The 12,572-nt window shown below is 33.2% G+C and overlaps 1 long non-coding RNA gene across 18 annotated transcripts in view; it reads left to right on the top strand.

Moving 5' to 3' along the window:
• The window catches only part of LOC141452250 (uncharacterized), a 93,882-nt gene that overhangs the window by 67,198 nt on the left and 14,112 nt on the right, over positions 1-12,572 (top strand). For all 18 annotated transcript variants that reach the window (XR_012457296.1, XR_012457290.1, XR_012457293.1 and 15 more), the window contains 2 exons: positions 5,313-5,474; positions 12,328-12,503. This is a non-coding gene — a long non-coding RNA (uncharacterized lncRNA). The remainder of the gene's footprint in view (positions 1-5,312; positions 5,475-12,327; positions 12,504-12,572) is intronic.

Raw genomic sequence — 12,572 nt, 5'->3', positions numbered from 1 at the left:
TGTGGGTTCATTTTTTTTGAAAGAGAATATTAAAATCATCATATTCTATGAAAATAAAATGAAAGTAAAAAAATCCTTTTTAGTTACCCAACAAGATGTAGTACAAGTTAGAGACCACGCTACAAAGTTTATTGCTTTAAGAGGCCAGTTAACAACACTGTTAAAAACTTCCTAAAAATAATTTCATTGAACTAAAAACAGAACAGTTGTTATGATCAATCAGACGAATTAATTTGAATTCAAAGCAAAATAATAAGTTTATTAGTATTATTCATTTGACCTTGCTAGCATTTAATCAAATTATTGTGCTCTTTCTTACAGCGGTTCTAATTTTTAGTAAACGTTAATTGTACACAACTAACTGCTAATGCACGGTCCAAAAACAATTTTGACATAAAGAATAGCCCACTATTAGCTTTACACCTTCAAGGTCAGAAGCTTAATTTTAACTATGTTATCTAGTTGCTAGCTGCAGAACGTATTTTAAATTATTATATTTAAGAGAAAAAAAAATCAAATTAAATAATTCTATTATAGTATCTTAACAATGACTTTTTAAGGCAGCCTATACTACCCGCAAATTGAGCAACTAATTGAGTGTCTTCCACTAATAGTTCCTCTTAAAACTATGGAACTCATTATAGTTCGTTTATAGTCGAACTGGCCATTCCGTAGCTTTAAAATGCTATGAAATTGAGAGAAGGAAACTAATTAAAAGTCGTTTGCCCATTGGTTCACAAAATAGGGCTTAAGCTTGACCTTGGTTTTATATGTTAAGAATGATATTTTTCGTGACTAAATTCTAATTATAATTTACTCATCTTCATTTAGGACTAGAATCTAAATAGAGTTTTCCGAAAAACCTCCCTCCTAAATATCAAATATACCTCTCTCTGCAAACGATGGGTATAACCTTAACATAGACTATTCGTAACAATAAGACCTTTACAGAACCTCACGCACGACTCGAACGCTCCAAATTAAAAAAAAATATCATATTGCTGTTGATTTGTGAAAATTCCCATGTTTGTGCTAAATTAAGAAAATTATTCATGAAAAAAGCCACCTTAGCTTTTTTTAATTTCTTTACTTTACAACACTTTTACTTTACGGATTTGCATTTAACAACAATAGAATCAAAAAATGAAAACCTTACCCTTACTACAGAAAATTCAACAGAAATAACGTTTAAATTGACTACATATACGAAGTGAGTAAATTAAGTAATGAGACTGATTTTTTTAAATTTGTTTATTCAAAAAGAATTACAATTCTATATTGTCACCTTCAAAATAACTTCTTTCTGAAGCCACACAGCGCTGGAGACGTTTCTTTCACTCCTCATAGCAGTGCTCGAACTCCGATACTGGAATAGCTGGTCGGTTACAGCCGTTTGAATGTTTTCGATTGTCCCAAAATAAGTTCCCAAGAGAAAAAAGTCACAAGGACTCAAGTCAGGCGAATAAGGAGGCTGAGGAGCCACAGGAATGTTTGAGTACGACCCAGAAACCAAGCACCAGAGCATGGAGTGGCACATTTCAATCTCTCCAAGGCCCAAAAAAGCAAGGATGGCGAAGTTGAAGATCAAATGCATGCTGATTTGTTTTTTAGATATCCACGGAATCGTCCACAAAGAGTTTCTACCTCAAGGTCAAACGGCCAATCTACACTTTTACCGAGAGGTTCTTGAAAAACTTCAAAAAAGGGTCATTCGTGTGAGACCAAACATCAAGAACAAGTGGGTGTTGCATCACGACAGAGTTTTTCGGCCAGTAAAAACATTCCTGTGGCTCCTCAGTCTCCTTATTCGCCTGACTTGAGTCATTGTGACTTTTTTCTCTTCCCGAAGTTGAAAAATCACCTCAAGGGAACTTATTTTGGGACAGTCGTAAACATTCAAACGGCTGTAACCGACCAGCTGAAGGCTATTCCAGTATCGGAGTTCGAGCACTGCTATGAGGAGTGGAAGAAACGTCTCCAGTGCTGTGTGGCTTCAGAAGGAAGTTATTTTGAAGGTGACAATATAGAATTGTAATTCTTTTTGAATAACAAAATTTTTAAAAAAAATCAGTCTCATTACTTAATTTACAGACCTCGTATTTACTGGTGGAACTGAAAATTACCGCGATAACTCATAATACAGAAGGCAGTTGGTTTGCTTGCCTAATGATGTTGGAGCCATTTTAATGAACAGTTAAAATATCTTTATTAATTTTGCAGAACAAACGCTGCTTTTTTTGCAGTTCTGCGGCACTAACGATGTGCTAAAAATCGATAGTGGGTACACCCACTTGGCCCGTATAAAAAAAAAATTATGGGCTATGTTCTTTGCATAAGGCGTTTCTGTTGTTTAAAACCAATAATATTTGTACAAATTTTGTATTCTAATGATTTTATTTTATATTTGAGATACAACCATTATTTCAATTCATTATGCTTAAAAATTAAATCCACTTGATTGTTTCTTGTATTAACTAATTTGTTGTAATAGCCATAATGCAATGTGAAAGAAACCATTGTTAAACTGATCAGGGGCATTACTTAAGACTAATTTTTTCTTCAAATAAAAAATTCGTTGACGATTTCTCAATTAATAATAATAAGCATGAAAGATTAAGAAGCAGGGAGAGTTCAGGGTCGAGTATGACGTCAGCTTCTTGTAGCATTGATTGAATCCAGTCGAACTGGTTATGTGTGCATCTTCAACAGAATTTGATGACGTTTTCCTCTTATGTAAGCGCCGCTTTCAAAACAAAAGTTGATTGTTTAATCATAAGATGGATTTATATTTAGCCTGTAAAAAAGGCAATTTTTTATTTTACTTAAAAACTCTTACATTCGTGTAAACAACTTTATTTTTTGGTTTAATTTGTGCTACATATCAATGAGGGGGCGCTATTAGTAAAATGGATAAGTGAATAATTAAACACAAACAAGTGGTGAAGATATCCAGTGGTAATAATCTAGAATTCACGTTTAAGACGTCAGTTGAGTTTTCAGAATGATTTTGAACTACATGATTTGGTTGTGACTGCAGATTGAAGTATCCTACATCGGTTAATGGACTTGTTTAATCTCTCGCGTGATTTATGAATATTGAGTCCAATGGGAGACGTCAAAAGGAGCGTTTAATACAGATCCAAATATTTTAGATTATAGAGATTGAATTCTTTAGATATTGGTGCGTTTAGTAGAACTCTATAGCTCAATAATTACCTGTCGTGTTTTAAATTTATTTTTAAATTAGTTAAATTCGGCAAACGGTAGACATGGGATCCCCATGCTAGACTGAAAAGACAAGAAACTAACCAACGCTACAAACTTCTCGCCAGACAACTTGACAAACGTTCGAAACTTAACCTACATAAAAAAAGACTCATATCTACTGTTATTGCGTCCTATTTGGTCATACGGCGTCAAAGTATTTGGATCGACTAAGCGTTCCAACTCACTATGCCTTCAGATATTACAGTCCAAAAATACTTCGAAAACTTCTTAACGCTCCGTTCTATGTATCTAACCTTACTATCCATAATGACCTCAAAATCCCTTTCATTACAGATCTTGCTAACACTCGTTTTGTAAAATTTCATTCCTCTGCAGCAGCTCATTCTAACCCTCTCATAGAACATCTATGTTCCTCCACATTACCAGGTAATCCTCTAAGGAGATTGAAGAGAAGATGGCCTCGTGATCTACTCTTATCGTGAGAGCAGTATAGCAAAGCACGTTACTGGAATGGCACCACTGGGTGCCTTCTCCACTTATGATTTTCTTTTATTTCTTTTACCATATTTGCTTGTTGCAGCAACCGTTGCAGCGGTAAATTCCAATAAAAGATTTAAAATAAAAAATTAGTCTTATGTTTTCAAGAGAGTTTTTAAATTCTATCAATCAAAATGATAAAAGTTCTGTTTAGTTCTGTTCTTTTTAATCTTCTATGGGGAACCCAAGAAAGTCTTCGATCTAAGTAAGCCCACGTTACCGGGCAACGTTGATTGCTGCTAGAGTTATCAAGTCATAGAAGACTAGAGGAAGAATAATGCGTCTAATTGTGATGGTGATGCTTTGAAACTTATTTTCAATAAGCTTGAAATACGGCATTTAAAAATTTGAATAAAATGAACTAGATCAAGTAAATATTTATTTTTTATTACTGAATTTGAATACGGATATAACCAGATTGGTTATATTTGGGCAATCTATCAGAAAAATAAGTCCACTCTATGTAACCATTATCAGTTGTAACTAGTAGACAGTTTCCATTTTCTTGAGACTCCATTCAGTTCAACTAGCAAGAGTTCTTTAGCAGCAAAAGAGATTTCACAAAAAGGGAAAAGCGCTGTTCAGCGTTTTAAGAAATATGCTGTGCTGGTTAATCACAAAGTTGGTAAGAAAAAGTGTAAGTTTTTTTTTACGCAATAGTACAAGCCATTTCAGAATTGTAGGCCTCCGAAATGTGTTCAATAGGGCCCAAAATGTCGCTGTAATGGAGAGAATCCTTATTATATTACTAAGTACATTAAGCGATTACTTTTACACTCATTTAACACCCCTAACTACTTTTTAATAGTTAAAAGTTTTATCATTATTAGTATTAATCAGCCAAATAATAGATTCTCTAATTTCTGTTATTATTAAAAACATTTATCAACAATATAATAATCGATTTAACAATATTATATGAGGAATATAATTTATATTTTGGCTAGAGGCGAGGCCCGCAAAGCCAAGATAGAATTATAGTACCGGGTTCGATACCCGGTCTGGTTCTTGGATTTTATTTAATGGTTGATAAAAGAATTCATTGTAAAGTATGTTTGCTAGTCATCTCCGACTGAGACACAGAATTTTATAGTTGGACGAAAAAACTGCCTGAAAAAATAGGCACTACTTTACTTTCTTTTTTAATTGGTATCCAGTTTGCCACACTAGACTTTAATATAAATTTCATAACCAGTATAACCAAAATGAAGAAGGTAAAGTATGGAAAAAGATTGCCATCACTTGCTACTTTACCTACAAATAAAATGTGGTTAGTTGATCCCATAGTGTTGTCTACAACGAGAAAACACTGTTGGCCCGAAAAAAAGAAAGTTCCGAGCAACTGTGACCTTAGATGGTGACGTGCCTTATCTTAAATGAAAACTAAAATGAAATAAATCCAAGAGACAATTCTTTAGTTATTAAATTTTATATGCTTTCCTTTTTTCAGCATTTTAATTCAGCGATCTAAAAAATAATACAGCAATTAATTTGGAATAATTATAAAATGGCAAAAAAGTTACTGATATTTTTGTTTTGTTTTATAGCTTCCAGTAACAATTACTTTGGGAAAAAACTGCATATTTAATTTTTTTATATTATCATTACTACTGCATCCATTAAACCAGACAGGCATTCGCTCTGCGTAGCTTTAAATGAGCTGTTTTAATAAAAACTACTTCAACATTCAAATGATTCGTTGATTTCACGTAAGTATAGTCGAACATTAAACTTAATGATGTCTATAAATACTTTTTACTGCAGTTATTGTTAACCCTTGTTTCTGTATTAAAACCAGCTGATTCTTCACTTTGTTTTCTTTATTCATGAAAACATTATTTCCACTTTAATCTTTCTGCTAAAATTGGATAAAAATTCGATCGTTTCCAATTTTCTTTGTAGAATTTTCTTCGATGATATAAATTTTGAAACTAGTACGATACTATTGTAGCAACTCCCATGGGAGTAGCTTTTTAGGCTGCAAAGGTAAGTCTTCACTAATATCACAAAATATTTTTAGAAAAAAAGGTCTAAGCTTTTACTAGCGATTATTTTATAACTAAATTTCAGCTTAAAAATACAACTTTTAATGGATTAATCATTATGAAAGGAGTGATCTCGTAACGTTCACCCAGACCGTCCGTTTTCTCAGCCGCCTTCAAACGAGCAATTCTCTCTTCCACCCTGGGCCTTCACAAGTTACGATAAATTAATCACATGATCATTTTAAAAGAGAAACTATACTAACTTTATCTTTATACTGAGAACTTTATTGGTTTTCTTATTCGTTTTAAAATTGTTTTCTTATTCAGTTGTTGATAATGGAATAATGATTGCGAAATAATTTGAAGAAAAGTTTTAGAACCGTTTTCCAGAAAACTGAAAAAAAAAATCAGCTCAGTTTAATGAAAAAAAAGTGGCACTGTAGTTTGATGGATTTTTAACTAAAAGCTAACTATAGAATGCGCTAGTGGTATCTATGTCCTAAGACTAAAATAATATTAAAATGAATTTGTTAGTGCTGCAATAAACACAACCCAATTAGCAACGATTCATATTGATGAATCACTTTAATTAAGTCAGCCGGAAGATCAATTCCACGGTATCTCAATACCTATTCATCAGCTCAATGTGCTTCTAAAGTAATTTTTATTTTTGTTTATTTATTTCATTTAAGATTTACTAGAATTGGCACAAAATATTGTAAACCAGGAGCAGTAATTATTATTTTCAAGACTAGTGAATTAGTAATGCCTTATAAAAGTTTCATTCAGCTCTTCTTGGTAAAGAAAAAAAAAACTAGAAGAGTAGGATATTAATGATTTGTAAATAGTGCTACAAATTTACATCTTACAGCAAGAAATTCTCTAATCATAAATTCACTAACTTTATCTGAATATCAAGTGATGTAAATATTATGGCATGCTTTAATTTATTAGGCTACTAAATTGAATGCTAGAGTTCATATTTACAACTAGCTAATGCTTTTACTACTGATAAAATGCAGTTTACTTGCCATAAATTTATTCCCATTTTAAAGCTAGTCCATTTAACTTAATTTCATCATATTATCAAATTACATCAGGATGTGGTTTTTTTTTTTTTTGCTTTTTTGATTATCTCTCTAAATAGAATTATGTATTTATATTTTATTTACTGAATTACGAGGAGTTTGAAAGCTTACATTTTGGTACAGCATTTCATCTATATTTAAAAAATATCTAATTAATTTTTAAGCTGGTAAGTTTAATAAATGGGGAAAATTAAATGTGCTTTAAGAAATAAATAATGGATAAGGGAAAAAAGAATCAATAAATACTCTCAAAGAAATTTAAAACTTCTTAACTGTTGCCACAGTTAAAAATATTAGTACCAATAATTTTGTTTTTTCAGTATAAGCAAATTAATGTTCTTTTAATTTTTCTGTTATGGCAAACTGTACTGGAAGGAGCTAATAGTAATCAGATAATGAATATATTTATTTATATTTAGATTAAAACAAAACAAATTAAGTACCATACCTGCTGGTCAAAAAAGTTAATAACAAAAACGATCCGTGATCATTAGACCTTGAGATTTTGGTTCGTACGCCTTCATATGATCATAATTTTATTTTTAAACCTCAACAAGTAGTAAGTAGAAAAATTATAGTTAAATTTGAATTTCTATTAATACAAATTAATTGAGAGTAAAAAGCCCGCTGGCTACATTAAATTCTAAATAACCTCTATCATTTCTTTATCGCTAACAAAAGGTACAGTAAATCCTTTTTCCAAATAAATGCGTCCTTTTTTTCTGAGATGTTTAAAAAAAAGCTGGAATATGCCCATCGATATAACGTCCCTCGACCTGGAAAACACTAAGCGTTCTCTTTTTAGGAATTATTAAAACGTGCCCTCTTTGAAAAGTTCAATTTCAATATTTTCAACTTTTTAAAATGAATACTGGCCATTTTATAGAAAAAAATATATCTTTTAAAATCCTACTTCCATATAAATTTCTTAATCTTCTAAAGGAAAATATTTTACTTTGAAAACATTTATCCACAAACTTCTTAAGTTTGGATAGCAAAAACTTTTAAAGGCTTTTGGTTTAAAAATTATAGGCCAATATAGACCTTCTTAACTGGTAGTAAAAAAAGTTTTAATTTTAGAAAATGAAGCTTAAATTAATAATAAAAAAAAGTAAGTCCACCTTCAAGTCGAATTAAAACGTGCTTAAATGTAGTTTTAAATTAAGTTTATAGCCTTAAATACTTATTTTGTTTGAAGGAATAAATTATAACCTTACAGGCAAACTGGAGACGCTCTACAGTCCCTCACATTCTATGTTAATTATGACCATATTAATATCCTATATTAATAATAACTCTTGTAAAGTTGTTGCACGTTAAGTGAAGTCACATTCATATTGGCAAGATCCTTGTATGCTACAGCTTATACCCAAGATATTCTCTGCATGATCAATCCAAGATATTGGTATTGATCCAAGGATGAAGCCACATTTCTTGAAGCCATACCGAGGATTAGGGTACAGTTGTGCGCAGATGATTTAGTGATCTGGACTAATAACAGTCACGTAAAATGCTATTGAATCAAAGTCTAAATGAGGTTTTGGCGACTGTACACAGTTGGATTTCTTTTAAAAGCAGAATTTCAGATCTGTATCCTTTCAGGAAAAAGTTGAAGTAAAAAAAATGATAGCTTATTACGGCCACAAACTGACTCGGCCATTTATCTTGACATCGTCTTAGATGGTAGACATGGTATACAAATGAATTAATAAAATATTCTCAATTGAAGGTAAATGAGATTCAATAGGATTGTTGTTAAAAATATATTCAGCAATAAGAAGATGGAAAATAGGACAGTTAACTGGAAAACTAGAAATATCTTTTCCTTCATTGCATAATGAACAGTTATTATCTTTGCGACAATTTTTATAGCATTTAGCATTCAGTTGGATTTACACAACTACTCTTGTATAATTTTAGAATGAAGTTCTATACAAGTAAACTAAGGATTCCTCGCCAATCTTGAATCCTTAGTTTAATAATTTACGGTCAAGAAGCCTATACGTATATTCATGTTCTATACAAGTTTACTTCTGTAGTCTAAAATGGTTTCATCAAAATCGAAAGATAAAGTGCCTACAATATTGTAGAAAACTATTTATTATTATTACTATTATTATTATTTTTTATATATATATATATATATATATATATATATATATATATATATATAAGGCGCGTCAACATCTAAGGTTTTTGGCGCCTGGAGCTTTTTTCAGTGCACTGCCGGCCTCCGGACAGTGTTCTCTCGTTACAGACAACACTGTCCATCACCGGACAGTGAGCTGTAAGAAGCTCCTAAGAAGAGAAAATCTAAGGGTCAGCTGCTGAATTCGAACCCGGGACCTCCGCGTGGGAGTCCAGTATGCTAACCTCATAGCTAATCCCTTCCCTTATATTATTATTATTATTATTATTTTATTTAGAAATCATATACATAGTCAAAATGAATGTACAAAATAAATTAAGTAATGGCAAAACGTCGTCTGCTACAGAACACTGCTTAACGGTAGTATCAAATGATACCAAGTACCTATTCAATAAAATAAACCGTAAGTAATTTACAGAAAACCAATCACGAAATAATTTTTTCCCATTTCATCGAGATAAAGGAACTTTATATTTACAAAATTGAAATAAAAAACGAAAATGAGCTAAATTAAAAGTTAAATTCCCGAGCATGGCGAGCATAACGGATCATTGGGCGAGGATCTGATTGGCCAGTTAATAATAGCCGTTCTGGAGAGTGTACATTTATGAAAATAAAGAAGGTGGAATTCTATTAACAGCCGGTAGTCACCAAGAAAGCGATAATATCTCTCCTCACGGTTACCACAGTTACATAGAGAGCATTTTTCTAAATCAGGATCTCTGTCTATCCAAGGGCCTATAGTTTAAGTAAAGTTCTCTTCTTAGTTTAAGAAACCAACGCTACTCTAGGAATGCTAAACGAGTACTTGACAGAAAACTCTGCTGTGGTAGCAAGGCTGTATTCAGCGATTAAGTAGCTGTACAGGACAAAAACGCTTCGACTGAATTCCTCCAGATGATACTTCTGGACAACAAATCAAACTGGGTGGGCCAACTATGCAGGGAATTCAAAGAGTCTTCAAAACTGAGGTTATTTGTTTGAAAGTGAGTGAGCCATTGCTTTGTACCAGTAGGTTTTCTTTTCAATTATTATGATTAGGAAGTCTGTGCGCAGGAAGAGATACTACCTTAAGGCAACACGAAGAAAACCTCTATATAAATAGAGATATTTTTGTCACATTGAAAACAACCAAAATCAAAACATGCCATTAGGAAATGCCTGTTAAGAAACGCAATTCAAGTTGGTAAAAAAAGGAAATAATAAAGTAGCCAGAAAATAAGAGAAGAAAGAAATACACTCGGAGAATGGACCAGGGGATGGTGGCTAGGGGCGACCTTCTCCATCTTTAAATCATGTTCGTGTTCTTTTTATTCTTCCTAAACCGGTCTGCACAGTCAGCAGCCAGCTATACAGCAGCAGGCCTTCTTTTTTTTTTTCTTTTTTACAACACCCCATGTAGTGATTTAAGTGGAGCTCAGTGCCGCCCGGGCTCAACGCTTCGTACTTGATATTTTACCAATATTATTGATTATTGATTTCTGTATTATTGGTGAGAGTATCTGTAATTAGGGCGAGAGTAACTGTTTGCTGGCTAGCTGCACCAAATGTTTTCCAGCAGGAGTTTTTCTTTAACTCTGGGTGAGCTGACTTCCACTTGTGGATACCCATTCAGTTCCTTGATGACCAAAATGAGACTATTGGTGTAAAACATTTTATTTTAAATTTATACATATTTAGTTATTATCACCTTCAATATACACCCCTCCCATATCCCTACAACGCTCCATGCGAATTTACCATTGATCGAAACAGAGCTGGAAGTCTTTTTCTGTCAGCTCCTGCATGACGCGTGCCGCTTTTTCTTTCACAGCTTCAACGGACTGAAATCCTGTTCCTTTTAATGCAGATTTGACTTTAGGGAACAGATAAAAGTCACATTGGGCCAGGTCAGGCGAATAAGGCGGATGGCCTAAAATTGGGATGTTGTACTTGGATAGAAACGTCTTGACAGACAATGTAGTGTGAGCTGGCGCGTCGTCTTGATAAAGAACTGATGACTTGCTCTTCCACAAATCGGGTCGTTTTTTCCTTACTCTTTCACGAAGTTAAGCAAGCACCTTACGGTAGTAATGTTGATTAATTATAGTCGATATTTAGACGTGGAAGGGCGATCCGGGCGGTCATCATCTCCGACGTCTTCTCGGCCATCTTGGAAACGCTTGAACCACTCAACAACTCGCGCACGTGATTAACATTCATCGCCATAAACTTCTTTTAATTAAAGATAAGTTTCAGTAGCGGTTTTACCAAGTTTCATGTGAAATTTCATGACAATTCGTTGCTCTACTACATGTGTTGTATCATGTTTTCGGCAAAACGAAACTAACACCTCTTTCACAAACGACGGTTCCGGTCAGACTGATTTCTCTACAAACACGTGGGACGCTGCTATCGAAAGAGAAGGCTTTACGCTGCACTGCTATCGGTCGTTAGGATTTGGCGCATGCATAGTTCTTCTGCAGCAGCATCAGTCTCGTTATTTAATAGCCACACCTAATATAGTGAAACTAACAAAATACATTTTCATTAGAGAGTAAATAAAAGTAATAAATTATCTGCTCTCACTAAACATCATCTAGTTCTGCAACACGATTTTGACTTTGTCAACACTTCCCATATGTACTTGCAACGAACACCAACAGAAACAAACGGAACATATTAGAAATGATCCACATTAAACAACAACAAACATCCATCAACTTTAGAACCGACAGTTTTAAAATTTCTACAATAACATTCTTCAAACAGTAACTTTACAATTACTCACCAAATACCTAAGGTTTTTCCAGCCCTATTGTTTTCACCCCTTCCCTCACCTCTATATAAACCCGCTTTTCCATGAATCCTAAACAGTTATTATGATGTAGCTTAACATTAAACTACACACTGTAAGGCAAAGCTAGTTCTTTAACCAGTATTCCTTGACAGATCCTTTCTAGAAATGAAGAGACAAGCGTACAGATGTCAGGGCAATATGGCTTTTAATTCAACCGTATAGAAAAGGTAGAATAACAAAAATGGTGGAAAATATTCCAGGTCTTGTGAGGGACTAAGTGATTGTAAGATAGTGGTCACTGTCACTTGTTACAAAACATCGGTAACATTTATTGTAGTAACCAAGACTTGTTGGGTGTCTGACTGCTGACATCAGTACAAATGCTTCTTAATCAACTCAGTCTGAAGTGAAGGGTTTTTTGAAAAGACGCCCACTTCTTCTTCTTTAAAATAATTTCTGCACTCAGGAAAGAAAGAAGAATTTTTTATGAATTTACTATATTTTTTATTGAAGTTAGAGTTCATTTTTTTTTATTTTTGAATAATTCTCAATCTATTTCAGGTGACAGAACTTCCTAGTGATTTGCTAATCAAGTATACCAGCCAGACAGATGGTTACCAATGTGAAAACTCGGTGACTATTTGAAGCCGACATCTTGGGCAAAAGGCAACAGGAACAAAGTTAAATACACTTCTTGACTTGATTTTGTGCTAATATTTTAACAACTTCATGAATACGTAAGTAATTTTTAGTTATGTAAAATGTAATTCAAAGAGAGCATAGAATCTCTTAGCTATTATGAATTT

The sequence above is a fragment of the Rhodnius prolixus genome, unplaced genomic scaffold (genome assembly GCF_049639745.1).
Source record: "Rhodnius prolixus isolate KJV_2025 unplaced genomic scaffold, Rpr scaffold_3, whole genome shotgun sequence".
NCBI classification, from domain to species: Eukaryota; Metazoa; Arthropoda; class Insecta; order Hemiptera; family Reduviidae; genus Rhodnius; species Rhodnius prolixus.
This window is presented reverse-complemented; position numbering and strand designations above follow the sequence as displayed.